General features: G+C 44.7%; 1 protein-coding gene across 5 annotated transcripts in view; it reads right to left on the reverse strand.

Moving 5' to 3' along the window:
* The window catches only part of G3BP2 (G3BP stress granule assembly factor 2), a 90,350-nt gene that overhangs the window by 56,450 nt on the left and 6,037 nt on the right, over positions 1 to 27,863 (reverse strand). For 3 of the 5 annotated variants that reach the window (XM_005666759.3, XM_021101452.1, XM_013978782.2), the window contains exon 2: positions 13,988 to 14,083. The exons of the other annotated variants lie outside the window; for them this stretch is intronic. The gene's annotated coding sequence lies outside the window, so the exon portion shown is untranslated. The remainder of the gene's footprint in view (positions 1 to 13,987; positions 14,084 to 27,863) is intronic. 5 annotated transcript variants of the gene reach the window in all.

The following is a 27,863-nucleotide window of genomic DNA, read 5'->3' on the forward strand; positions in this document are numbered from 1 at the left end:
AGCAAGTAATAAAATCGTAAAGGAAGCTAGGGCAAAAGAAGGCAGGACTTTGAGAAAAGGTGATGGTCGAGGTCTATGAATATCCAGAGTAGCCATAGATTCAATTCAGAGTACCATAGATTCAATTCAGAGTACCATAGATTCAATTCAGGACTGCCCAGGTTATATAGCCCAGGATGCAGGAGCTCTGCCAATGAAAGGCTGGGACACAGCCTAGTGGGGTTGGGAAAAGACAAAACAAGATTTGATCGTCTGGGAAGGGAAATGGTAAAACGAATCATTTCGAGGTCTCAGCAAAACAGGCTTCAGACCTAGAGGGAAAGTGAAGTGTTTTGTTTGTTTGTTTGTTTGTTCGTTTGGGGCCACACCTGCAGCATGAGAAGGTGTAAAAGACCAGCAGCATCACGGTGCCCAAGAAGGAAGGTTGGGTGACTGCAGCCCCGCTCAAGTACCATAGATTCAATTCAGGCCTGCCCAGGTTATAGCAATCAGACTCCAGTCTGAGATCCACCAAATTGTGATCCTTTTCAGTTGCCGCCAGGATCATCTCCTGACCTGGGTGGGTCTGAGCCTGGAGTGTGGGGTCCTGGTGTCCAGGGCTTAAAGTTCAAGGCAGGAGTGGGACTGAGAAGTCCCAGGTGAGCCAAGTCAACCTGGACATCCCCAGAGATTATCCAGAAACACGGGCTGGGAGCTCAGGAAAGAAGCTGGGCTTGAAACAGAGATTCGAGAGTAAGAGAGTTGAAGCTAGGGAGGGAGTGGGAAGTGAAGCATTGGAGCCACATTTATGGGATGAGGGATAGGAAGCAGGCACGTGAAGATTCCCACAGAAAAAATGAGTAGAACGGAGTATCTTGGCATCGAGGGAGAGAGCAAGACTTTTATTTATTTATTTTGTCTTTTTTTGTGTGTGTGATTTCTTGGGCCACTCCCGCGACATATGGAGGTTCCCAGGCTAGGGGTCGAATCGGAGCTGTAGCCACCGGCCTATGCCACAGCCACAGCAACATGGGATCCGAGCCACATCTGCAACCTACACCACAGCTCACGGCAACGCTGGATCCTTAACCCACTGAGCAAGGCCAGGGATCGAACCCACAACCTCATGATTCCTCGTCGGATTCGTTAACCACTGAGCCATGATGGGAATTCCGAGAGCAAGACTTTTAAAGAAAGGGGCCATTAACAGTCACTCACCAAAGAAAGGACCCAGAGGACAGAGACTGAAACAATGTCCAGGATCTGGCTGCCTTCAAAAGAAGAATTTTCACAGAAAGGAGTGAGTGGGAACCAGGTGGCAAGGAGTTAAGAGTAGGAAGCTAGAGGCTGCCAAACAAATCGGTTGGTATTTATGGTCGTAAGGCCAGAGTGGTGTTTGTTTTGGCGGTGGAGTTGCTAGGCTATGACAAGCACACACTGAACTCCTGCTCCGCCACCTCCCTTTTATGTCTGGATCACCTAGTCTTGCCGAGTCTTAATTAATAACTGTGCTGTGTGTGTTTCGTCTTTTTCTGACGTGAAAGCCAATGACTCTCTAAGGCCCTCTGTGGTTGCCAACAGTCCATCACGGTGTGGGTGGTGTTAAACAAGGGACCTTGGTGCTTGTCCCTTTGAGCACAGGAAAGGGGGTCACCCAGCAGCAGACTACGAAGAAGGGGAGAAGGTCTTCCCCTCATCTTCCTATTTGTTCTTACTTCCCAGGGCCCAGTGGTCTTGGCAGAAAACAAACAAACAACATTGAAAGGTGTAAATGATGCAGGCATAGCAGACAATCGCCAGCCTTCTGGCAGTTGCTCATGATCATCTCTGTCGTCATGGAAAGCGGACTAAATCCAGAGTGTGGACGCCAATGGGCCAATTGCTAATTTTATAATTGTAATCCTTTTACAGAGTTCCCTGTTCACATGTACTCAAAAGGTAACATGAAGATGAATTCACAGCATGCTTCACATGACAGGTGCTCAGATATACTTATTCAAGCAGTCAACGTGGTCATCCCTAATAAAAACAAGTTAAGACAAAGGGAACAAGGCCTCCTTAAAAGGTACAAAAACTTATATTCAGACTTTATTTTTTTAATTTTTTTCTTACGCAATGAATTTACTACATTTATAGTTATACAATGATCATCACAATCCAATGTTATAGGATTTCGATCCCACAACCCCAGCGCATTCCCCCACCCCACCCCCAATCATCATCTCTTTTAAAAAGACAAGTGAATTGGGCTTTTTTGTGCATGGCACCAAACCCAGAAGGCTTAGGAAAAATAATCGAAGAAAATTTAAGTCCTAAAATTAATGCATTTTGCTAAAAAAATTATGGATGAAATGATCTGATGTCTGGTATTCACTTCAATATAACAAATAACTTAGGAGAAGTGGGTAAGAACACAGATAAAATAAGGTGAGCTTCGAGTCGATAATTTCTTAAGCTTGGTGAAAAATATGTGGAGATTTAATATACCAATCGCTCTACTTTTATTTCTTTGACATTTTCCACAATATAAAGTTTTAAGAAGTAACAGACTTTTGTATGTTAGATAATACCTTGAAAACAAGATTGAAAAGCAAGCAATAAACTAGGGGGAAATGTGCAAAACGCTGCACTGTTAAGCTTTATATCCTTAAGAGAGGAGCTTTTACACATGAATTATAAAGACTAACAGCTAATAGAAAAAAATGTCAGGAATGGGTAATTCCCAAAAGAAATACAAAAAGCTAATAATCATATGAAAACATATTCAACTCCACTAATTACGGGAGACAGAATAATGGCCCCCCTCAAGGATGCCAGTGTCCTAATCCGAAGACTTATGAATATGTTACTTTACATGGTAAAAGGGGACTTTGCAGAAGTGATTAAGGATTTGGGGACCAGGAGATTGTCCTGGATTATCCAGGTGGGCACAAAGCAATCACAAAGGCCCTCAAGAGAGGGAAACAAGAGGGGCCACCTCAGAGACAGAAACGGTGAAGAAGATTCAAGGATGCTATGTTGCTGGCTTTGAAGATGGAGGGAGGGACCAGGAGCCCAGAAGGGCAAGTGGCCTCTAGAAAGTGGCACAGGCAAAGAAACCCCTTCTGCCCTAGAGCCTCCAGAAGGAAGCAGCCTGGCTGCCACCTTGACTTTGGACCAGGCACCTTAAATTCTGACCTACTGATTTCCAGTGGGCCCTCCCTTGGGGACCCCACCGCCACCGCTGCCACCACAATTATGCAACATTTCCTCTGGCTTTACTCGCCTAGATGACTGTGTCCCGGCTTCTCTCAAGGTGCCCTGCAACAGCTCCCCACTCACTCTCCCGGTGCATGCTCTTTGGTGGTGCTGTTTGCTCGATGGACTTCATCCCACAGGACAGTCTAGAGCAATCGAGACATTTGCAAACTCTCCCATCACTCAGGCCCGGGTATCCACACCCACTGGCGCCTCAGTCCCACCTGCCTCGCTCCCTGTGCTGCACTCCTCCCTAAGGCCTTGCCTCCCCTCTTGTGGACTCTGGGGATCACTCTGCAGGGCAGTGCTCCATCGTCACCAATTTTTCTCTCTGCACTGGATCATCCCCATCAGCATATAAACAGGCTGTAAAACAACAGCAAACTGTCCCTACCCCATTCCCCTCTAGCTACTGCCCCATTTCTCTGCTTCTTCGTAGAGTGAAATTCTTCAAAAGCGTTTTTTATACGTGCTGTCTCTAACCCCTCTTCCACTCCTTCTGAACCCGCTCCAATTTGGCTCCAGTCTCAGAACAGATCTGCACTGCGGTAATCAGTATTCCCAGAAGAAGAAACTTGTTCAGAACCATGCATCAGTCCATAGCTGACTAAAGGCTGGGCCCTTCCTACTCCCTGCTCAGTCTGGCTCTCCAATTGTCCTTTCTTATTTCTTCCTGCAAAATGGACCACCCAGCCAGCCTCCTAAACACTGGACTGGCTTGCATGTCTTATAAAGTATCTATAGGATTTGATTCTTTAAAAAAAATTTTTTTATTATAGTTGATTTACAATGTTGTGACAATTTCTGCTGTACAGCAGTGACCCAGTCATATATATACTTCCTTTTCCTCATATTATCTTCCATCATGTTCTATCGCCAAGAGACAGGGTATATTTCCCTGTGCTGTACAGTAGGACCTCATTGCTTATCCATTTTAAAGGTAATAGTTTGCATCTACTACTAAGATTTGATTCTAATTAGTTTATGAACCACAACATATTATATTGATTTTGAAACTAATATATTTCAGATTGTATCTGTGTCATGGCTTACACTTAGAAAATGTTTTCTCTTGTAGTTATTCCTTTAGGAAAGATTTCATGACTATTTCCCTAAGCAATACCATATCACTTATTCATAAGTTTGCTCATTATTTTCATTTTAAGTAATACATGTTTAACACAAAAATGTGGAAAATGGGAAGCAAAAATACATCAGCCATAATTACACCACTGAATACAAAAACTGTTAGCACTTTTATTTCCTTCCAGGTTTAAACATGTATTTTTCTCTATTTATAATCATAGCAAATATGGAAAAGTAATCCTGTATTATCCATTAAAATACGCAAAGAAATCAACATAAATAAAAACAGAAGAACTTAAGTACCACTGAACGAGGTCAGGGATCAAACCTGAAACCTCATGGTTCCTACCCAGATTTGTTAACCATTGAGCCAAGAGGGGAACTCCCCTAAAACTCTATATTCTTGGATATAGCCCTTTCTAGCTCTGCTCAGAGTACTCTGCCCTGACACCCTCTTCAAAGAAAGACTCACTACTCTTTGGATCTCTAGGTTCCAAAGAGATGAGGTCATTTTGTCAACCTAAGAGGTATCAAGGGTATTTAGTCTTCTGTGTTCTACTTCCCCAAAAGGTTAAGTTCTGCTGCATTCTTTTGCAGGTATGGAATTTTTTCTCCAGCTTTAGACATAATTGACCAATTCTGACCTTTCGGGGTTAAGGCCACTTGGCCTCCACCCCTGGGTTTTTTTTCTTTCTCTTTTTGGTGTTTACTTTCTCTAAATTTTCATTCGCTTCTTCCCTCTTGTAGTAAATGCTCAGTCTTGTTAATCATGTATTTAGTTTCCTTGCCCATCTTTGCCCTATCACAAAACCAGGCACAAAATAAAACTCTCAGCAAATAGAATAGTGCTGGTACAATAAGCATTTCTTAAGCTAATGAAATTATTTCTCGGGAGTTCCCGTCATGGTGCAGTGGTTAACGAATCTGACTAGGAACCATGAGGCTGCAGGTTCAATCCCTGGCCTTGTTCAGTGGGTTAAGGATCTGGCGTTGCCGTGAGCTGTGGTGTAGGTCACAGATGGGGCTCGGATCCCGTGTTGCTATGGCTCTGGCATAGGCTGGCAGCTACAGCTCTGATTGGACCCCTAGCCTGGGAACCTCCCATATGCCACGGGAGCAGCCCAAGAAACGGCAAAAAAAAAAAAAAGACAAAAAAAAAAAAGAAAGAAAGAAATTATTTCTCTTTACTATCAAAAAAAAAAAAAAAAAAAAAGAGAAAAGGGTGCTGAAAATATACTATTAGAGTTTATTAATACCACCCTTAAAAATAGGAAGATTAGGAGTTCCCGTTGTGGCTCAGTGGTTAACGAATCTGACTAGGAACCATGAGGTTGCAGGTTCGATCCCTGGCCTTGCTCAGTGGGTTAAGGATCTGGCACTGCTGTGAGCTGTGGTGTAGGTCACAGACATGACTCGGATCCAGTGTTGCTATGTCCCTGTCGTAGGCCGGCGGCTACAGCTCTCATTGGACCCCTAGCCTGGGAACCTCCATATGCCATAGGTGCGGCCTGAGAAAAGACAAAAAAAAAAAAAGTAAGATTAAATGATTGGATTAATAATTTTAAGCCACTTGGTTTGAATAAAATCTTTTTCTCATCCCCCTTAATTTGCTAAAAGGAATCTGGTTGAGGAAGCAGTATTTTACACTTGCAACAGCAGTGTCATCTGGATCCAGGAAATAATATCCTAGTTTCTATGTTTGTTTTTATTTGTTTTGTAGTCTGGCCACTTGTTTGAAAGTGTCTGGGCTCAAATACAACTACTGATATAATTTTGGAAAACATTTTCATCCATTTATCTTCTACCCCCTGGAATACCCTAAAGTAATTAGAGAGATGGTAAAGGGGTCCAGCATATGTCACTGCGGCATAAAAATTATTTTGAGCAGAAGGCATTTGAGTTCCCGAAATCTCTTATCTGCCTAAAAGCAGAGCCTCCCAAAAGAACTCAAAGACCCCAATAGTCAGAAATCAACCAGGGAAGACTCTTATCACCGGAGATCTTGAGGACTCTCCACGCCATGCCTAAACCGACGCTGTCCCCAAAACTATCACCTATCCTTCAGGGCCCCTGTACCTTTCCAAAAACACATTTGTTTTCCCATAAACGCTTTTTCTTCCTCTCCCCTCCCCTATTAAGAAATCGGTAAATGCTCTTCTCTCTTTCTTTCCTCCATTAAGATGGTATACAAGCCCCAGAGCCCAACTGTCCCCCAGAGTCACATTTTCTGTGAACGCTTGTACACACATTAATAAAAACAAGTGCTTGAATCTCATCTTTTTTCTTGCTAATCTGTCCTTCGTCAGTTTAATTCAGGGCCCCTGAAGACAACAGAACCTAAGAGAACAGAGCAATTCTTTCTCCCTGACAACCTTAGGATCAAGCATTTCCAATATTCATTGTAAATACTGAATCTTAAATCTCCAAATGGGCCCTGCTGTAAGAATAAGGTGGTGGGGTTTTTGTTTTGGTTTTTTGTTTTTTCCTTTTTCGGCCACGCCTGCAGCATGTGGAAGTTCCTGGAGCCAGGGATAAAATCCAAGCCTACATCTGTGACACAGGCCACAGCAGCAGCAACAGCACAAAGACAAGCCGTATCATTAACCCACTGTGCCCCAATGGGAACTCTGGAAAGAGTATTTATGGTTGTATCAGCTACAAGCAAGGTGATTACTGCCCTGGACACCCCTGCCCAGGACACCCCTGCCCAGCAGGCCCACCTTGGAATTTGGAAATAAGACGGGCATCAGACACAGCAGAGGTCAATGGCCCAGAAGAGACTTCTAATGCTTCCATAAGGAGTTCCCATCGTGGCTCAGCAGTAACAAACCCGACTAGTATCCATGAGGATTCGGATTCTATCCCTGATCTCACTCAGTGGGTTAAGGATCTGGCATTGCCATGAGTTGCGGTATAGGTCACAGACGCAGCTCGGATCCTGCGTTGTTGTGGCTTTGCTATAGGCAGCTGCAGCTCTGATTCGACCCCTGGCCTGGGAACTTCCATATGCCGTGGGTATAGCCCTAAAAAGCAAAAACAAAAAAATGCTTCCATGAGGTGGATCTGGACATAACCAGACTGAACATGTAAACAGGACTAAGTGAGAAGGTCAGCTGATCAATGTTGAAAGGATAAAAGAAGAGCCCAGGGCCCAATCTTGGAGTGATTCCTGCTGTGTCCAGGGGCAGGGCCACCCCACCGGAATGGTAACATCTCCATAGCAAGTCTCCTAAACTTGCTAAGCTGAAGGGCTGTCCTTAAAATCACTCACATGCTCCGCTTCCAACACTGAGAAGGGCCCTTGATAAGTACAAGCTTACTCAAGTACTGAAGGAAGGAAGGACGGACGGACGGACGGAAGGAAGCAGGTTCCCACAAGCAACCTTCTCTTTGTAATCTGTCTTCCCTGTAACTTCCTGTGGGGAGAAAAAGCGCTGACGAGAAGGCTCTTTCTCCTGACAGCTAACATGTCTTCTTACACATTGACAAATGAACAAACTTAAGGTTGGTACAAGGTTCAGTCAGCGGAAGCCAGTTTCTCAGCGTTTCAAGCAATTTATGGACCAGTTGTGAGGACCAGGCACTAAGAGACCTGACAATAGGAGGAAGCAGCCCCAGCCCTCAAGCCTCCATCAATCACCTTTGCCCTTCCCTCCACTGCACTAACCACTTATGCAACCACTCACAAAACTCCTCTCGGTGTTCCCCTCCCCCAGCCATCCTTTCATTCACCAACTATTCACTAAGCCTCTACAAGGGCCAAACACTACATTGGATAGAGGCCTGTGAAACAGCCAAGACAGGGTTCTGGGCCTCCTGTAGGCTGAGATCTGCTGAACGAGACAAAACAGATCAGCCACGGGAGTTCCTGTCGTGGCTCAGTGGTTAACAAATCCGACTAGGAATCATGAGGATGCCGGTTCGATCCCTGGCCTTGCTCAGTGGGTTAAGGATCCGGCATTGCCCTGAGCTGTGGTATAGGCTGCAGACGCGGCTCAGATCCCTAGTTGCTGTGGCTGTGGCGTAGGCCGGCGGCTACAGCTCTGATTCAACCCCTAGCCTGGGAACCTCCATATGCTGCGGGAGCGGCCCTGGAAAAGGCAAAAAGACAAAAACAAAAACAAAAACAAAAACAAAAACAAAAAAACCCACAAAAAAACAGATCAGCCAGCAGGGAAGATTAACACAGTGGGATGAAATCTATGGGCAGGCAGTTTGGGAGCTCCAGATTCTGGGGTTTGGGAGACTGGAACTGAAAGGCAAGCAGGAACCAACTGAGTAGATGGGAAGTGGTCCAGGTCAAACTCCTGGAGGTAAGAACAGGAACCGAAAGCTGTTTAGTGAAGCTGGTGTTTAGGAAGTTGGTGGTTGGGCGACAAGAATCTGAAGTCTGAAGAGCTAATATAAATCAAAACTTTTTGAGTTTTATCCTGAAGGCAGTGGGTAAGTACTGAGGTGTGTTAGCCAAGACAGAAACCAACTTAAAAATATCACACAGGCTCTGGCAAGAACAAAGCAGGGGCAGGAGGAAGACAGAAGGCAAGGCGTGCCCTTAACTAACATCTTAGGCAGCAGGCATGACACCGTTCATTCATAATTCCCTCCCTCTTTCACTATTCATTTGACTCATAAGATGTTTCCAAGGTCACTTCACCTTCTTATTATGAGCTGACCTGAAAGATCATTTTAACCTAAGTATAATTCCATTTTATAGCAACATTTCTTGTCTCAGAGTAAAGGCTTCCCCTGATAAATATATTTTGTCTTTTTTTTTTTTTTTTTGCCTTTTTCTAGGGCCGCTCCCACGGCATATGGAGGTTCCCAGGCTAGGGGTCTAATTGGAGCTGTAGCTGCCGGCCTACACCACAGCCACAGCAACGCCAGATCCAAGCCACATCTGCAACCTACACCACAGCTCACGGCAACGCCAGATCCTTAACCCACTGAACAAGGTCAGGGATCGAACCCACAGCCTCATGGTTCCTAGTCGGATTCGTTAACCACTGAGCCACAACGGGAAAGCCAATATATTTTGAATCTTAGGAAAAATGCCCTCAGTAATTTTTCAATAAATTTTATTCATTCATTCATTCATTTACTTTTACCTCCAGCCCTGACCAGAGATCTCCTCAACTAATGCCCATTTGAGGGAGGAAATACCCAGAGAGGACAATCCCAGGGAGGAGGAGGGTACAGGTCCCCACCGGAGTCCCTCAATGATGCAAATTGCCCACCTGAGGAAACGGAACACCTAAGAAAGACCTGGGCTGCATTTTCAGCCGGACCTGGGAGGTAAAGGCCCACCCAGAGTAAATCATTTTATTCTCAGAAGTGAAAGCACGAGACCAAGCCTGAAGGGCTTCCAGTTTACCATTTAAACAGGAGTCAGGATTATAGAGCTCTGGCTCCAGTCACCTTTGGACTTTCTTATGGATTTTGCTGTGGCAGGTTTCCAGTCCGCTCCCCTGCAGGGATGAGCTGGAAAGCTTATTTAGAAAACAAAAGGCCTGGGTGGAGGAGGAAAGGCTGAGAGCACTTCCCACCCACACAGGTCCCGCAGGGAGAGGGATCCCCAGAGAAAGAGCTGAGGGGTGGGGAAACCAGCTGGGGTAAAAGGAGGGGGCGGGGGAGCAACCTCCTGAGGCTAAGGCATGGAAAGGCCCTGGAACCCTGTGAACATGCTTCAGCCACTTCGGGGAGCTCCCACCTGAGCACCTTAAGGACATGGCAGGGACCTGCTAGTGGTGTGAAGGAGCTGCAGCAGAGGGCTACGAAGGAGGAATGAGTGTGAGGACTTCTCAGTACCCAGACCATTAGATAACAGAAAAGTCTTAGTGTCCTTGAAACTCACAGATTACGGTAATAATGGCTACCATTCACTGAGCACAGGGATGTTGCTTAGAATAATGAATACTTGCTATATGTTAGGTCCAGCTTAAGGTTCTTCACATATACATACATATATACATAATACACACATATACATAGATATATACACACTTCACTCATTTAATCTTCATAGCAGTCCTGTCAGGTGGGTTCTTTTTTTTTTTTCGTCTTTTTGCCATTTCTTGGGCCGCTCCTGCTGCATATGGAGGTTCCCAGGCTAGGGGTCTAATAGGAACTGTAGCCGTCGGCCTACGCCATAGCCACAGCAACGCAGGATCTGAGCCCCGTCTGCGACCTACACCACAGCTCAGGGCAACACCGGATCCTTAACCCACTGAGCAAGGCCAGGGATCGAACTTGCAACCTCATGGTTCCTAGTCGGATTCGTTAACCACTGAGCCACAATGGAAACTCCCCAGGTGGGTTCTATTATTATTTCCATTTTATAGTTGAGGAAACAGTCTCAGAGAAGTCATACATGTAACAAGATCTAATTCATAGGTGAGTTCTTTGGATTCAACTTACTCTTTTTTGTCTTTTTAGGGCCCAACCTGTGGCATGTGGACGTTCCCAGGCTAAGGGTCGAATCAGAGCTGCAGCTGCCAGCCTACACCACAGCTCTCAGCAATGCTAGATCCTTAGCCCACTGAGCAGGGCCAGGGAACAAACCCACAACCCTCATGGTTACTAGTAAGGTTCAATACCACTGAGCTACAACACAAGATTCTCCTTACTCTTGAACTTAAGCTATTCTAGTCTATCTATTCTGGATACTGAGGCAGTATTGTATATTCTCGTTTAGTGCTATAGACTATGTAACCCAACTGGGTTTGAATCCTAAGCTGTGCCTCTTGGTGGCTGTGTGACTTTGGCCAAATAATCACAGAATGGGCATAATAATTAGTAGTTACCCTACTAACCACCCACAGGGTGGTTATGAGGATTCTGTTAGTTAATATGTGCAAAGTCCTTAGCACAATGTCTGGAACACAGCACATGCTCAATAAAGGCTGGTCACTACTAAAGATCCATGTCAGATCACACATAGCAAATTAGAGCGCAAAGGACTATCACACACAGCAGTGGGAACAGAGAGCTAACAATCTTTTTTTTTTTTTTTTTTTTTGCTTTTTAGGGCTGCACCCATGGCATATGGAGGTTCCCAGGCTAGGGATCAAATTGGAGCTGCAGCTGCTGGCCTATACCACAGCCAGAGCAACAAGGGATCCAAGCCAAGTCTGCGACCTACACCACAGCTTATGGCAACGCCAGATCCTGAACCCACTGAGGGAGGCCAGGGATCAAACCTGAGCCCTCATGGATACTAGTAGGGTTTGTTACCACTGAGCCATGACGGGAACCCCATGAGAGCTAACAATCTTAACTGCAAAAGGTAAATGGACAAGCATAAACATTCAAGTATGTATGTGAAAAGATGTTTGATGGGAGAAGAGCCTAATGATATGTGCATGACATGAGACCCTTCAGCCCTGCATGTTTATAGCCAGGTGAGGGTGAAGGAATGGACCTGAGATAAAATCTACAACATTTCAAAGATCATCAAACTTGTGAATGGGGATGCCACTCGCATTTCTTCTATAAAGGGTCATTATTAGTTGTCTTCATTAGAGTCCAAACCAATGTAGAAAGATGTTACTAGCCCTAGTCTTGCCAAATATAAATTTTATAAAATTAAAATAACCCTTGTATATTTCAAACTTTGACATTCATTCAGAACAGAACTGGATTTAATGAAAGTAGAATCTGGAATTCCCTGGTGGGTCAGTAAATTAAGGATCTGACATTGTCACTGCTGTGGCTCTGATTACTGCCATTGCATGGGTTTGATGCCTGGCCCGGGAACATCTGCATGCAGTGAGCACAGCCGCCCGCCCCTGCAAAAGTAGAACCTGTTATTCAGTCTAAATATTGAATCTTTTTTTTTTCTTTTTACAACTGCACCTTTGGCATATGGAATTTCCCAGGCTAGAGGTCTAATGAGAGCTGCACCTGAGGCCTAAGCCATGGCCACAGCAACACCGGATCCCTAACCCACTGAGCCAGGCCAGGGATCAAACCCGCATCCTCATGGATACCAGTCAGGTACTTAACCCACTGAGCCACAACAGGAACTCCTGTACCTTGTGACTAAATCTTGAGAATAAAGATGTAAACATAATCCCAATTGAATGAATTAGCTATTTGGTTTTCTTAGCTGTTATTATTCATAGCTGCTCTTTGGTCGAGGTACACATAAAATAGAAAATTATCTCATAGATAAACTCAAGTGCATATGTAACAAACGGACCCTCTATTACATGAACTGACAAAATGAGTTAGGGCTGTGCTGTGAGCTGCAATGGCTACTCCCTGCTGGGGTAGGTGCTGTCTGAAGGGAAATATCCTCAACTCTAAAAACCAGAAGACAGGCACTGTGAGGGTGGATCTGAGGAAGGCTGTCAGGACCTCTCCCTTGCCGTGTGTCTCCCCCCACTAGACTGGACTCTGAGAAGGGATCTTGCATTTTGTTCTGCCCAGCCCCTTGCACCAGGCCTGGTAAATGATTCCTTTATGCTGGGAGCAAAGAGGACCCTATCTGTATCAGTAAGTCCAAGAGCCAGGAAGACAGGACGCCCCGTGAGACATGAACATTCTCAATCAATACACTCTCCTTATAAGCCAGGTCATAAAGACCGCATCACTCTCAGCGTTTATTTCCCTGCGGTATTTCTAGAAGATAAAAAGAACCAGCTTCAGTTAGGCTCAACTGTAGATTTGATTCACAGCCAGTAACTGGCCCACAGCCCTGAAGGGGAAACAGTGCCTCCTAGTGGCCAATATGCTGGTGGTAGCAGTAATTTGTGAGCGACCTGATAAGGTACATCCTGGGAAACACAGTGATAAGCTTATGGTCCAGCGGATCCCTCCTCTTCAAGTATAAAGTCAAATTCTGCTGCTCATGTTTACTTAAAAAGTACCTTTTTCTTACAGAATCTTTGATTCAAAAGGTTGGTAACCTGCAAATCATGATTCCTTTCAACTTCATCAACTTACCTTCAACCGTTTGAATATGTGTGTACCCCCCACAAATTCATATGTTGAAATCCTAACACCCAACGTGATGGCACTTTAGGTAGAGGCTTTGGGAAGTCATTCGGTCATGAGAGCTCCAGATTAGTGCCCTGAAAAAGGAGGCCCCAGAAACCTCCCTTCTGCCCTGTAAGGACACAGTCAAAAGATAAAAGACTGTGAATCAGGAAATTTGACCTCACCAGACATGGAATCTGCTCGCACCTAGACCTTAGGGCTCCAGCCTTCAGAACTGGGAGAAATAAATGTCTGTTGTTTATAAGCCAGCCACTCTATGGTCTTCTGTTATAGCAGCACAAATGGAGCAGGACTCCTGGGTAATAGGAAGCCAGCTCTGATGACCCTCAGCTGCAGTTTTATGAGAGGATATAAGCTCAAGTTGGCTAGTTAAGTTTAATGGGGGAAAACAAGCATCACATACCAAGTACTGTGCCAGGTGCTAAGTGCTAAGCTATCATTGAACATGAACGATAGCTTATATAAGTGGCAAAGAGCAGTGTTTGGACCATTTCTTGAATTGGTGGATGACTCAGCATGAGGAACCAAGAAAGCAGTGGCTTCTTGTCTACCTGTGTTCTGGCAAGATCGTGGCTTTGTCTCAGACTGGAAACGACTGGGAAACACTGCTACTGGGTGGACCTGGGTAACCCACTGGTTAAGCATTCCCCTCACAAATTATCTACTTCTCCAAAGTGGGAGGGCTTACCTGGGAGAAGTCCCGGGGTTGAGCTATCGCAGTTGTCAGGAGCAGCCAATGACACGCCCACGGACAGATGTGGAAAATCAGCAGAGGGCACAGGCTCTGCAGTCAGAAAAATCTCAGATCAAACCCCAGTCATGGAGCCTTGGGACCCTCACAAGTTACCTCCTTCCTTCAACAGTTTTCTTTTGCATATAGAGGATGAAAGTAAAGAGATTGAGACAGTTAATGGAGACAATGTATGTAAAGGCTTAGCACAAGAAATTGTTTCTTGTTTGTTTGTTTATCTTTTTGCCTTTTTTCTAGGGCTGCTCCTGTGGCATATGGAGGTTCCCAGGCTAGGGGTCGAATCGGAGCTGTAACTGCCAGACTACACCACAGCCACAGCAATGTGGGATTCGAGCCATATCTGTGACCTACACCACAAGCTCACGGATCCTTAACCCACTGAGCAAGGCCAGGGATCAAACCCACAACCTCATGGTTCCTAGTTGGATTCTTTTCTGCTAAGCCACAACGGGAACTCCAAGAGACCCTTCTTTGATCTGAGTCTTTTTGTAAGACTTCTGTTCATTGAAATAATAGGGGGAGAAAAAAGAAAAAGAAAAGCAGGAGGGACCCTAGACTTTCCCAGCACTTCTTCACAACCTTACGTTGCACAATTTCAAAAAAAACCCAAAGAGAAACACCATTGTGGTTGAGGTGAAGAATGAACTGCATCTGTAGGATGCAGAAATAAGGATGTAAGTATAAACCTTGGTATCTATCTAGGTTCTAAATTTTGTTATTTTCAGAGACCCAGAGGTCTCTCATAGGTAGTGTACTGTTACTTAAACATATAAGCAAGAGGCAAGTTACCAAATGAACAAAAGACCTGCATTTGCACCTCAATGGGACTGTTACTGATTTTTACTCCTTTTTTAAAAATTTATTAATCCATTTATGCATATCTTAATCACTCTGGGAGGGTGATGATACACTCCAAGACATCTGACAATGTGAAGTATTTAGGAAGGTCACAGACGTGTATATACTAGGAATGTCTCAGTCCTAAGACATGCTTAAAAAAAAAAAAAAAAAAAAAAAACTTGGCTAGGAGTTCCCTTATGGTGCAGCAGGTTAAGGAGTTCCCTTATGGAGGGAGTTCCCATCGTGGCTCAGTGGTTAACGAATCCGACTAGGAACCATGAGGTTGAGGGTTCGATCCCTGGCCTTGCTCAGTGGGTTGAGGATCCGGCGTTGCCGTGAGCTGTGGTGTAGGTCGAGAACGTGGCTCAGATCCCGCGTTGCTGTGGCTCTGGCGTAGGCCAGTGGCTACAGCTCCGATTTGACCCCTAGCCTGGGAACCTCCATATGCCGCAGGAGTGGCCCAAGAAATGGCAAAAAGCCCCCCCCAAAAAAAGTTCCCTTATGGAGCAGCCAGCGTTGCCTCCTGCTCAGGTGGCTGCTGTGGTATGGGTTCCATCCCTGGTCCACGAACTTCCACATGCCATGAGTGCAGGCAAAAAAAAAAAAAAAAAAAAAGGAACAAAACAAAAACATGAAAAAAACTTGTCTAAGAAGGGAAGGAGGAAGGGGAGGTTCCTAATCATGGGAAGACTTCTGGATGTTTCCCCAAGACAAACTCATCCAACTCATACACATTAGGGGTGAGATGTATTCCAAGAAGCCTACCCACCCACCATTCCCTCCTCTTTCTGGCCCTTCCTAAATTACCTCCTGCCACAGGACCCTCATACTGCTTACTTGGAAACCCACTCGAGTTAACCCTTCCCTGATGGTACCCAACAGTCTTCTCTTCAATTACAAGGTTTATTCTCACAAAGCAAGGCCCTCAATTAGCTCCTGAGGTGTGTAACAGAATTAATTCACACTAATACATAAAGGACAGTTAAGCCTAATGACGGTGTTCCATTGACATTTGCATGGAAGGAAGATGTCTGCTAATCCAAGAGGTTAAGTCCTTCATGGCAGACTTTTGATGCACTGTAATCATCTGCTGGACAGATATTTTTTGATTGAGGGGTCGATCCAGGAATTTTTTTTTTTTTTTTGTCTTTTTGTCTTTTTGCCATTTCTTGGGCCGCTCCCACGGCATATGGAGGTTCCCAGGCTAGGGGTCTAAGTGGAGCTGTAGCCGCCGGCCTACGCCACAGCCACAGCAACGCGGGATCCAAGCCGAGTCTGCGACCCACACCACAGCTCACGGCAACGCCGGATCCTTAACCCACTGAGCAAGGCCAGGGATCGAACCCTCAACCTCATGGTTCCTAGTCGGATTCATTAACCACTGAGCCACGATGGGAACTCCTCCAGAACCTCTTAAATCATACTCTCTAACCCCTCTAGAATGTAAGTTTCACAAGGGCGGACATTTTTACTTTTTTTTTTTGGCTTTTCTAGGGCCGCACCTGCAGCATATGGAGGTTCCCAGGTTAGGGGTCCAATCAGAGATGTAGCTGCAGGCCTACACCACAGCCACAGCAACTCAGGATCCAAGCCACGTCTTCGACCTACACCACAGCTCATGGCAACACCGGATCCTTAACCCACTGAACAAGGCCAGGGATCGAACCCGTGTCCTCATGGCTGATAGTTGGGTTCTTGTTACCTGCTGAGCCACGACAGGAACTCTAATTGATTTTTTTTTTTTTTGGTCTTTTTGTCTTTTTAGGGCCACACCCACGGCATATGGACACTAGGAGTCCAATCAGAGCTGCAGCCACTGGCCTATGCCACAGCCACAGCAACGTGGGATCCAAGCTGCGTCTTCAACCTATACCACAGCCCGTGGCAACACTGGATTATTATTATTATTATTTTTTTTTGTCTTTTGTCTTTTTTTTTGTTGTTGTTGTTGTTGTTGCTATTTCTTGGGCCGCTCCCGCGGCATATGGAGGTTCCCAGGCTAGGGGTTGAATCGGAGCTGTAGCCACCGGCCTACGCCAGAGCCACAGCAACACGGGATCCGAGCCGCGTCTGCAACCTACACCACAGCTCACAGCAACGCCGGATCGTTAACCCACTGAGCAAGGGCAGGGACCGAACCCGCAACCTCATGGTTCCTAGTCGGATTCGTTAACCACTGCGCCACGACGGGAACTCCAACACTGGATTATTAACCCACAGAGCAAAGCCAAGGATTGAACCCACGTCCTCATGGATACTAGTCAGGTTCATTAACCGCTGAGTCACAATGGGAACTCCCACTTTTATATTTTTATTTTTTGGTTGTACCTGTGGCACATGGAAGTTCCTGGGCCAGGGATTGAACATGCACAGCAGTGACTGAGCCATAGCAGTGACAATGCTGGATCCTTAATCAGCTGAGCCACCAGAGATTTTCCCTTTTTTTTTTTTTTTGCTTTTTAGGGCCACACCCAAGGCATACAGAAGTTCCCAGGCTAGGGGTCTAATTGGAGCTATAGCTGCCAGCCTACACTACGGCCACAGCAACGCCAGATCCAAGCCACATTTTCGACCTACACAGCAGCTTGCAATGACAGATCCTTAACCCAATGACCAAGCCCAGGGATGGAACCTGAATCCTCATGGATACTAGTCAGGTTCTTAATCTACTGTGCCACAAGGGGAACTCCTTATCTAGTTTTAAATCACTGCTGAATCTCCAATGCCTACAACGGTACATGGCATAGTGATTGCTCAATTCATGTTTGTGGAATAAATGATGAAGCCAGGATTCAAATCTTAAGTTTGTCTGATTTTAAACCGTAATGTTCTTTCTACCATATGAAGCTCTCTTCCATATAATTAATCTCTTCACCTATGTTACAGTAATAGGAAAAGAGAAAAGAAATAAAGGATGGAAAGGAAGAAGGAAAACAGATGGTACCAAGACGGATGAAATGAAATTCAGGCTCGGGCATCAGAGCCCCTTGAGACTCTCCTCAAAAGCAAACTAACAGTTTTGTCAGGGGCTCCAGATGTTTCTCTTCAAAAACTGTTTCTACTTAATATCTTTTTGAAATTTGTTATTATTTGCAATTATTTAGAGGGAAAAAAAGGAATGCTTGCTTAAAGAAAAATTTATCCAGTAGAAATTTTGGAACAGTTGAAAGAAAAAAACATCACCCCTATGCTTCCACCAAAATAGAACTACTCTGAATTCACATCTTGTTTCCTTCTAGGCTTCTTCCTATGCATATATTTTAAATTTATGTGGCTGCCTGATGGGAGGGGGAGGGGGAGGGAGTGGGAGGGATCGGGAGCTTGGGCTTATCAGACACAACTTAGAATAGATTTACAAGGAGATCCTGCTGAATAGCATTGAGAACTTTGTCTAGATACTCATGTTGCAACAGAAGAAAGGGTGGGGGAAAAATGTAATTGTAATGTATACATGTAAGGATAACCTGATCCCCTTGCTGTACAGTGGGAAAATAAAAAATTATAAAAAAAAAATGCAGAGAATTCAAAAAAGTAAATAAATAAATTTAGTTATGATCATTCTATGATCATTGAGTATATATAATCCTGTGTCCTGATTTATCACTTTTCTACAGTCATTTTTTATTTCTGTCGTGTATTGACATTATTATTCCATGATGTTCAATGTAAAATACTGAGTTAAATGAAGTGAGATTTTTACTGAAAATTGGTATTAAAATTTCATGTTCCTTCATAGTGATTCTGTGACAAGGGAATTTTAAAATTCCAATTCTCATCATTGGCAGCAGACAAAGTGTTTTATAATTCTCTCTGTTCAATATTTTAAAAACTGCAGGAAGTTCCCATCGTGCCTCAGGGGAAACGAATCTGACTGGTATCCATGAGGACGCGGGTTTGATTCCTGGCCTAGCTCAGTGAGTTAAGGATCCAGCATTGCCATGAGCTGCAGTGTAGGTTGCAGACATGGCTTGGATCAAGCATTGCTGTTGCCATGGTGTAGGCCAGTAGCTACAGCTCCGATTCAGCCCCTAGCCTGGGAACCTCCATATGCCACAGGTGCAACCATAAAAAGACAAAAAAAAAAAAAAAAAAAAAAAAAAAAAAAAGAAAATAGAAAGAGAAAAGAAAAAACCTGCAAAGAATCAACACATAGTTGTGTTTATTTCTAAGGCTGAGTGAACACCCTTATTCTCTGACCATTTTCCCCTCCCAAGTCTTTCCAGATTATGGTCCCTGGAGGAATTAATAGCCATTGCCCCAAAAAAGAACAATCGCCTTCGTCTATATGGAGATGAACACCCTCAAATAAAGAAATTTAGATCAAGTCATATACATAATGCTATCTTCATCTAGCAAATAGAATCATTCCACATCAGCTGTACAAATTAATACAGTATAGATGTAGTTTTAGTCATTAGCTGAAAAGATGCCAACAAATTTAAAAGAATATAGAGGAGTTCCCGTCATGGCGCAGTGGTTAACGAATCCAACTAGGAACCATGAGGTTGCGGGTTCGATCCCTGCCCTTGCTCAGTGAGTTAACGATCTGGCGTTGCCGTGAGCTGTGGTGTAGGTTGCAGACACGGCTCAGATCTTGCGTTGCTGTGACTCTGGCGTAGGCCGGAGGCTGCAGCTCTGATCTGACCCCTAGCCTGGGAACCTCCATATGCCGCGGGAACGGCCCAAGAAATAGCAAAAAGACAAAAAAAAATTAAAAAATAAAAAAAAAATAAAAGAATATAGAATTTCTAAAACCAGCAATAGGAAACTATGGTGTAGGGACCAGACTAGGGTTTGTAGATCTGTTCTGCTATTTACTAGCTAAGTGACAACAAGTGATCCAAAAAAACCCCCAAACAAACACTACTACCCCTGTTCCTATAGGTTGGGGAGGGTCAACGGTGTCACAGGCTCCTTGGTAAATATTTTAGAAACATTATCTAATTTAATCCTTACAATGATGCTACTGGATTGGCAAATTGCAGTAAGTTTTTATTCTCCCCTCTTTACAAAGAGAACCCCAGTTTTACTGAGGGTAGCAATATGCTTATACCAAAAGAAAATAATGGAATAATGCATTTCCCAGGCACTCTTGCAACACAGTTCTTTTGTTAATTATTTTTTTTGTTATTTTTATTTTTGCTTTTTAGGGCTGCACCCACAGCTTATGGAGGTTCCCAGGCTAGGAGTCAAATAGGAGCTACAGCTGCCGGTCACAGCCACAGCTACAGCCACAGCAATGCAGGACCCGAGCTGGGTCTGCGACCTACACCACAGCTCACAGCAACACTGGATCCCCTACCCACTGAGCAAGGCCAGGGATGGAACCCACACCTTCATGGATCCTAGCTCGGTTCATTAACCACTGAGCCACGAAGGGAACTCCCTGCAACACAGAACTTGACAAAATAGGTGGAAGTTGGAAGATGGAACTTCCAGGAAAGGGTTTATAGGAATGGCAGACTAGCTATTGATTCCGGTAAGATGTTAAGAGTGAGAGTTCCTGTCACAGCGCAGCGGAAACGAATCCGACTAGGAACCAGGAGGTTGTGGGTTCGATCCCTGGCCTCATTCAGTGGGTTAAAGATCTGGCATTGCCATGAGCTATGGTGTAGGTTGCAGACATGGCTCAGATCCTGCATTGTTGTGGCTGTGTTATGCACCGGCAGCTGTAGCTCTGATTAGACCCCTAGCCTGGGAACCTCCATATGCGACGGGAGCAGCCCTAGAAAAGGCAAAAAGACAAAAAAAAAAAAAAAAAAAAAAAATTAGTATCACTAATAGTGGGGAGAATGCTATATGCCTCCTGAGAGAACACACTGTGGGAAGGACAGCAGTTCTGCGACATTCCTAGCAAAGATGCTAAAGATGCACCATCTGAACTTAATCACGAAGATGAGACAAACCCTGGTTGAGGAGCATCCTACAAAATAACTGACCTATGTATGCTTCAGATTATTAAAACCATAAAAGACAAAAAAAGACAGAGGAACTGTTTCAGATTTAAGGTGACCATGGAGATAAAACGTCTAAATGTAACGTGTAACCCTGGTTTGGATACTGGGCCAGAAAAAAAAAAATTGTCCCCCAAAAAGCAAAATAACTGGGACTTCTGGCAGGACCTGAATAAGGTCTGCAAATTATATAATTGCAATATTATCAGTGCCAATTTCAGTTAGGAATTAGACACCGGAATTTGTGTGTGTGTGTGTGTGTGTGTGTGTCTTTTTTTTAGGGTCGCACCAGTGGCACATGGAGGTTCCCAGGCTACGGGTCCAACTGGAGCTGTAGCTGCCGGCCTACATCACAGCCACAGCAACAGGGGAACTGAGCTGCATCTGCAACGTACACCACAGCTCACGGCAACACTGGATCCTTAACCCACTGAGCAAGGCCAGGGATTGAACCCTCGTCCTCGTGGATGCTAGCGGAGTTCGTTAACCACCAAGCCACGACAGAACTCCTAGACACTGAAACATTTGAGGGGTAAAGGGACATCACGCCTATAAATTCCTCTCCAGATGGTTCAGGGAAAAAAATGTATATATGCAGAAAGAAGAAATCATAAGTAATTTAGGGATAAAAATGTTAACATTTGAGAAATCTGAGTGAAGAGTATTTGGGAATTCTTTATTTTTTTTCCAGCCATGCCCACAGCATGCAGAATTTCCCAGGACTGGGATCAAACTCATGCCGTAGCAGTGACCCAAGCCATAGCAGTGGCAACAGCAGATCCTTAACCTGCTAAGCCACCAGGGAACTCCTATTTGGGAATTCTCTGTATAATTTTTGCAACCTTTCTGCAATTCTAAAATTAGTTTAAAGCAAAAGTTACAAGAAGAGTTCCCGTTGTGGCTCAATGGGTTAAGGACCTGATATTGTCTCTGTGAGGATAGTGGGTTAGGGATCAGGCACAGCACAAGTTGCAGATTCGGCTGGGATCTGATGTTGCCGTGGCTGTGGCATCGTAAGCGGCCGCGCAGCTCCAATTTGATCCCTGGCCCAGGAACTTCTGTCTGCCACAAGTGCAGCCATAAAAAGAAAAACAAGGCTCAGTGGCTAACGAATCCGACTAGGAGGTTGTGGGTTTGATCCTGGCCTTGCTCAATGGGTTAAGGATCCGGGTTGCCGTGAGCTGTGGTGTAGGTTGCAGATGCAGCTGGAACCTGCGTTGCTGTGGCTCTGGTGTAGGCCAGCAGCTACAGCTCCGATTCGACCCCTAGGAACCTCCATATGCCACAGAAGCGGCCCAAGAAAATGGCAAAAAAAAAAAAAAAAAGGAAAGAAAAAAGAAAAACAAGTTACAGGAGTAAAAGACTGGGGGATGGGTATTAGTGGATAGGTAACTTTTGACCTTGACCTTTCTCCTTCCTTCTTTCTAGATAAGGATGCAATGCTGGAGGTGAAGCAACCAGCTTATAACAACAAAGACAAAAGCTTCAAGCCAAGGATGGCAGAGCAGAAAGATTCTGGCTTAGATCCCAGAAAATATGTTTTAAGGCATTCCTTGGTTTTCTGTTGCAAGGCAGGGTAATCAAAACCAATAGAGCAGAGTTAAGTTGAATTTGCCCAAGACCATATCATTCCAAAGTGGCACGATTAGAATGAAAACTCAGTTCTGTCTAGGTCTGCAAACAAAACATGCCTTTCTGGTCTATACCAGGCTGAATGAAGCGCAGGCTTTGCACTCTATGAAATCGGAGTAAGAATGTTGGCACTCCAGCATGAGCCACACACAGGAGGGAACCTATAGCAAAGCCTGGCAGAGAAGACAGAGACTCAATGTTTGCTGAATCAGTGGTTCAGGAAACCAAGCACATCTGTTTTCGGTATTCTGTTATACAGAGCTATTTTTAAGTACTGAAAAAACAACCTATTTATGTGGGGGTAATACTCTAGCTGCGGATATTAGTCAGCAGTTTCATTCAGCTTCTTGGATCTCTCTTATCACTTTCTCCCCTTCCTCAATTTGCCTCTTCTCTCCTTCATAGAAGCCTAACCCCCTCTCTTTATCAATGAGCTCCTGCAACTCCATCTCCCCACAGCATGCCACCCCTCAAACAGAAGGAGGGGCTGAGAATGGATTTAGGGAGAAAGGCTCTCTGAACAAAGTGGCTCACTCTTCTGGGGAAGACAGGAGTTAGCCCAAAAGAAGGACCATCCTTCCTAAAATGGCAAGGAAAAATAAAAAACAGAGAGCCCACATCTCTGGCCAGAGCTGAGTAGCTACCAAGAGGCCAAGGTTCTCAAAGTTCCAGGCAGAAGAGTGAAAAACACAAGAAGGCAATGAATCCAGGCCTGACCAACCCATCAGACATGCAACTCTTCTGAAGTTGAAGGACACAGAAGAACCTGAATCACTAATTCTATTATTTTATTAACGTGAAATGTGTCAGGAGTTCCCGTCATGGCGCAGTGGTTAACGAATCTGACTAGGAATCATGAGGTTACGGGTTCGATCCCTGGCCTCGCTCAGTGGGTTAAGGATCCGGTGTTGCCGTGAGCTGTGGTGTGGGTCACAGACGAGCCTCGGATCCCGGGTTGCTGTGGCTCTGGCGTAGGCTGGTGGCTACAGCTCCAATTCGACCCCTAACCTGGGAACCTCCATATGCCACGGGAGCGGCCCTAGAAAAGGCAAAAAAAAAAAAAAAAAAGAAATATTCCAAATATGTAGTTTCACTGATTTTTTTTTTTTTACTTTTTTTTTTTTTCAGTGGTAGCACCCGTGGAAGTTCCCAGGCTAGAGGTCGAATCAAAGCTGCAGCCCCCAGTCTACGCCACAGCCACAGCAACTCAGGATGCAAGCCACGTCTGCGACCTACACCATACCTTAGAGCAACGCTGGATCCTTAACCCACCAAACAAGGCCAGGGATCAAACCCCATCCTCATGGATACTAGCGAGATCCTTAACCCACTGAGCCACAACAGGAACTCCCTGATTTGTTTTAAATGGTAAGAATTTAGAGCTTTTTAAAAAAACAAAGGCCTTGATATTTATTATAACATGAAATAAGTACCCAATTACCAGTATAGTCATTTTGCTCTGACCCAGAAACTTGAAACAGACCTAGATAACAGCACCCTCACAGGAAGGCTGACCTATTGAGATCTTGGATTCTGAGCTATTTAGGAGGCTCCATGCACATACACGGGAGAGAGGGAGCAGTTTAAGGACTTGGATCTGGGTCACTTTGGGTCTCATAAACCATGGGCCTGCCTGAGAAAGGCCATGTGTGGATGGGGGTGTTGGAAGCAGGGAGAGGGCAGTGGGGAGAGTAAGCGGGAGCTCTTCTAGCTCTTTACCTGAGACTAGGGTGGTGTTTGAGATCCTGGATAAAGCAGCATCAGGATGGTCAAGTCAAAGAGAAGAGTTTGCTCATATCTCATCTTTTCTGTTCCTCTGCCCATGGACTCCTAAGAGGCCAGTAGACAATTATGTCCACACCCAACTCCCTCTTCTTTCCTCAAACTGCATTCACTAGGCCTGGACTCTCCACCTAATCCACAAGTTACTGAGCCCAAGTATTCGTCCAGTGTGTTTGTCCATCACAGGCCATTGGCTGCTTATAGTGCACATCTTTAAAGAAATGGAACTGCGGAAAGAGGGGGCCTTGGACCTTTTCAAACTGCACTGGCTTTGAAAAGTTCTGGTCTAGGTCCATTACCATTATGTGGGCCTGGAGGCCCAACCTACACCGACAATTTTTCTCTGATCTCAAGAGACAGCCTATAGTCCCTTGCTTTTTTTTTTTTTTTTTTTTTTTGGTCTGTCTTTTTAGGGCCCCACCCGAGGCATATGAAAATTCCCAGGCTGGGGGTTGAATTGGAACTGCAGCTGCCATAGCCACAGCAACGCAGGGATCCTGAACCCACTGAGCAAGGCCAGGGATCGAACCACATCCTCATGGATACTAGTTGGGCTCATTACCACCAAGCCACATTGAGAACTCCCATACACTCCCCTGCTCTTGAACTCACCTGGGCCACAGACTCAGGCAAATGAGATAGTTAGCTGCAACTTGCTCTAGGTCATGGACTGCTGTTGAAGGTGGCAATGACTCCATAATAAGTCATCTTAAGCTTCCAGGAAATCTTGGCATCACCCAGTAACATGAACTTCAAAAGACTTGGTCTAGCTGTGGAATGGGACAGTAAAAACTCCACCCTCATCCTGGCTATGCAGGACCTGCCTGTTCAGCTAGTTGGTGGGGATAGGGCAACACAGTTGGTGTGGAGAGGTGACAAATTCTCCACAGGGGGTAAAGGTGCCACAGACTGCATCTGATCAATTTGTCCCTCAATAAACAATCTTATAAAAAAAATCCATTGGGGAGTTCTCTCCTGACACAGTGAGTTAAGGATCGGGCACTGTCACAACACTGGCTTGGGTTGCTGCTGTGGTGTGGGTTCAGTCCCTGATCCAGGAACTTCTAAATACCACAGGTACAGCCAAAACAAAAACCAAAAAATCCTCTGGAACTGAAAATGGGATCTCCTAATTTAGGTGTTTCATAAGTAACAATTCTCCTTATTGTATTTTCTGGAGAATGGAAACACACCTGGACTGTACTTTTTAAAAAGAGGGTGTAGATACAGCTTTTCTTACAGATATCAATCCAAAGCAATGTAAAATTACTTTTATTAAATGATGGAACATACCTTTCTAACCTTTTGCAGAGCAACAGAAGTGATATTAGCAAATGCTGGTGGCACTGCTGCAAAAACATTTTTCAAAAAAGTTGGCAAGGAGTTCCCATCGTGGCACTGCAGAAATGAATCCAACCAGGAACCATGAGATTGTGGGTCTGATTCTTGGCCTTGCTCAGTAGGTCAAGGATCTGGCATTGCTACGAGCTGTGGTGTAGGTTGCAGGCACAGCTTCGATCCTGTGTTGCTGAGGCTCTGGTGTAGGCTGGCGGATATAGCTCTGATTGGATCCCTAGCCTGGGAACTTCCATATGCTACAGATGCGGCCCTAAAAAGCAAACAAACAAACAAACAAACAAAACAAAAACAAACAAAAAAGCTGGCAAGCAGTTAAATCCATTGGGGTACATAGTGAGCCTCTACTGTTTTTCCTACCCTGATAAACTTTCTCCTGGCACAGTATTCTAGCCTTTCTTTGAAGAACAGTTTCCCTGTCCTTATGCCACATGCTTTGAGATGAGCGGAGGACTCCCACAGCTTGTTTTGGAGGTGGGGGTGTGCATCAAGGCCAATCAGAGCATCTCAAACCCTAGACTACAGGAGCTCGCCCAACACATGGGCATGTGCCCAATAAGACCCAATGAGTCATAAGAGGATTTTTGCTGGGATTCTAAAGAAGAGTGAGAGGTTAGGAGCCAATAAGGTTTGAGTTGAGTACTATTATAGGACAGTATTTTTTTTTTTTTTTTTTGGCCACGGCATTCATGGGATCTCAGTCTCCAGACTAGGGATAGAAACTGGGCCACAGTGGCGAAAGTGCCAAATCCTTACTACTAGACCACCAGGGAACTCCCTAGAGGATATTTAAAATGCTTGGTTACGAAATTGATGACACGCACCAAAGATATCTGGGTCTCCATTCTAACTTTTATTGCATACATTTTTTTTTTTTTTTTTTTTTGTATTTTCTAGGGCCAAACCCACAGCATATGGAGGTTCCCAAGCTAGGGATCTAATCGGAGCTGCAGCTGCCGGCCTACACGACAGCCACATCAATGCCAGATCTGAGCCGCGTCTGTGACCTACACCACAGCCCATGGCAACGCCAGATCTTTAACCCACTGAGGGAGGCCAGGGATTGAACCCACAACCTCATGGTTCCTAGTCGGATTCGTTAACCACTGAGCTGCGTTGGGAACTCCTATTGCATACTTTTATTTCATACCTGTTTCATGTACTACAGTACTACAAACAGTAAAGCAATTAACTAATAAATGACAACCACATGAGGCGGATACTACTTTGTTCTCAAACAGAGCAGGAATTGACATCCTGGATCTAGAGCATGTGAGATTACTTGACTATTTCAAGTCCTTGCCTTGGAAGGTGTTTCATGTCTCTGAAGAAAGGTGGCTGTCCACCATTTTTGCCTCTAAATCTTTTTTTTTTGAAATGAAATAGAAAGTATAAAGAAATGAAATCATGGAGTTCCCGTCATGGCTCAGTGGTTAATGAAACCGACCAGGAACCATGAGGTTGTGGGTTCAATCCCTGGCCTCGCTCAGTGGGTTAAGGATCCGGCATTAGGTTTCAGATGTGGCTTGGATCTGGTGTTGCTGTGGCTGTGGTGTAGGCTGGCGGCCATAGCTCCAACCCTAGCCTGGGAACCTCCATATGCCATGGGTGCGGCCCTAAAAAGCAAAATAAATAAATAATAAAGAAATGAAATTAATCAAATGGAACAGGATGAAGGCCCCAAACCCTATTTTTTGCACACTCCTCTTTCAAGGAATTCCCAGGGCCTTAAAAAAAAAAAAAAAAAAGTGTGTGTGTGTGTATGTATTTATTTATTTATTTTAATGGCCACACCCAAGACATATGGAGGTTCCCAGGCCAGGGACTAAATCTGAGCTGGCAGCTACAACCTATGCTGCAGCTCTGGCAATGCTAGATCCTTTAACCCACTGTGCTGGGCCAGGGAACGAACCCATGCCTCTGCAGTAATCCCCTGCGCCACAGTGGGAATTCACTAAAAATATTTTAAAGGCACTTCATGGAACATAAGAAAGGATGAAGAATACCTCTTCTCGCATGCAACAATTTAAAAGATTTATTAAAGGGGAAAAAGGTACAGAACAGTGTGTATGACGTGCTAACATTTATTTGCGTGATTAAAAGAGACTACATACACATACATGTATACCCAGAGATAAAGAAGAAATGTTTATATTAATTGCCTAGATAGCCAAGGAACAGTAGAGACTTTTTTTTTTTTTTTTTGCTAAATACCCTTTTGTAATTTATGTAAATGTATTACCTTTCTT

Source organism: Sus scrofa, chromosome 8 (assembly GCF_000003025.6).
Source record: "Sus scrofa isolate TJ Tabasco breed Duroc chromosome 8, Sscrofa11.1, whole genome shotgun sequence".
NCBI lineage: Eukaryota > Metazoa > Chordata > Mammalia > Artiodactyla > Suidae > Sus > Sus scrofa.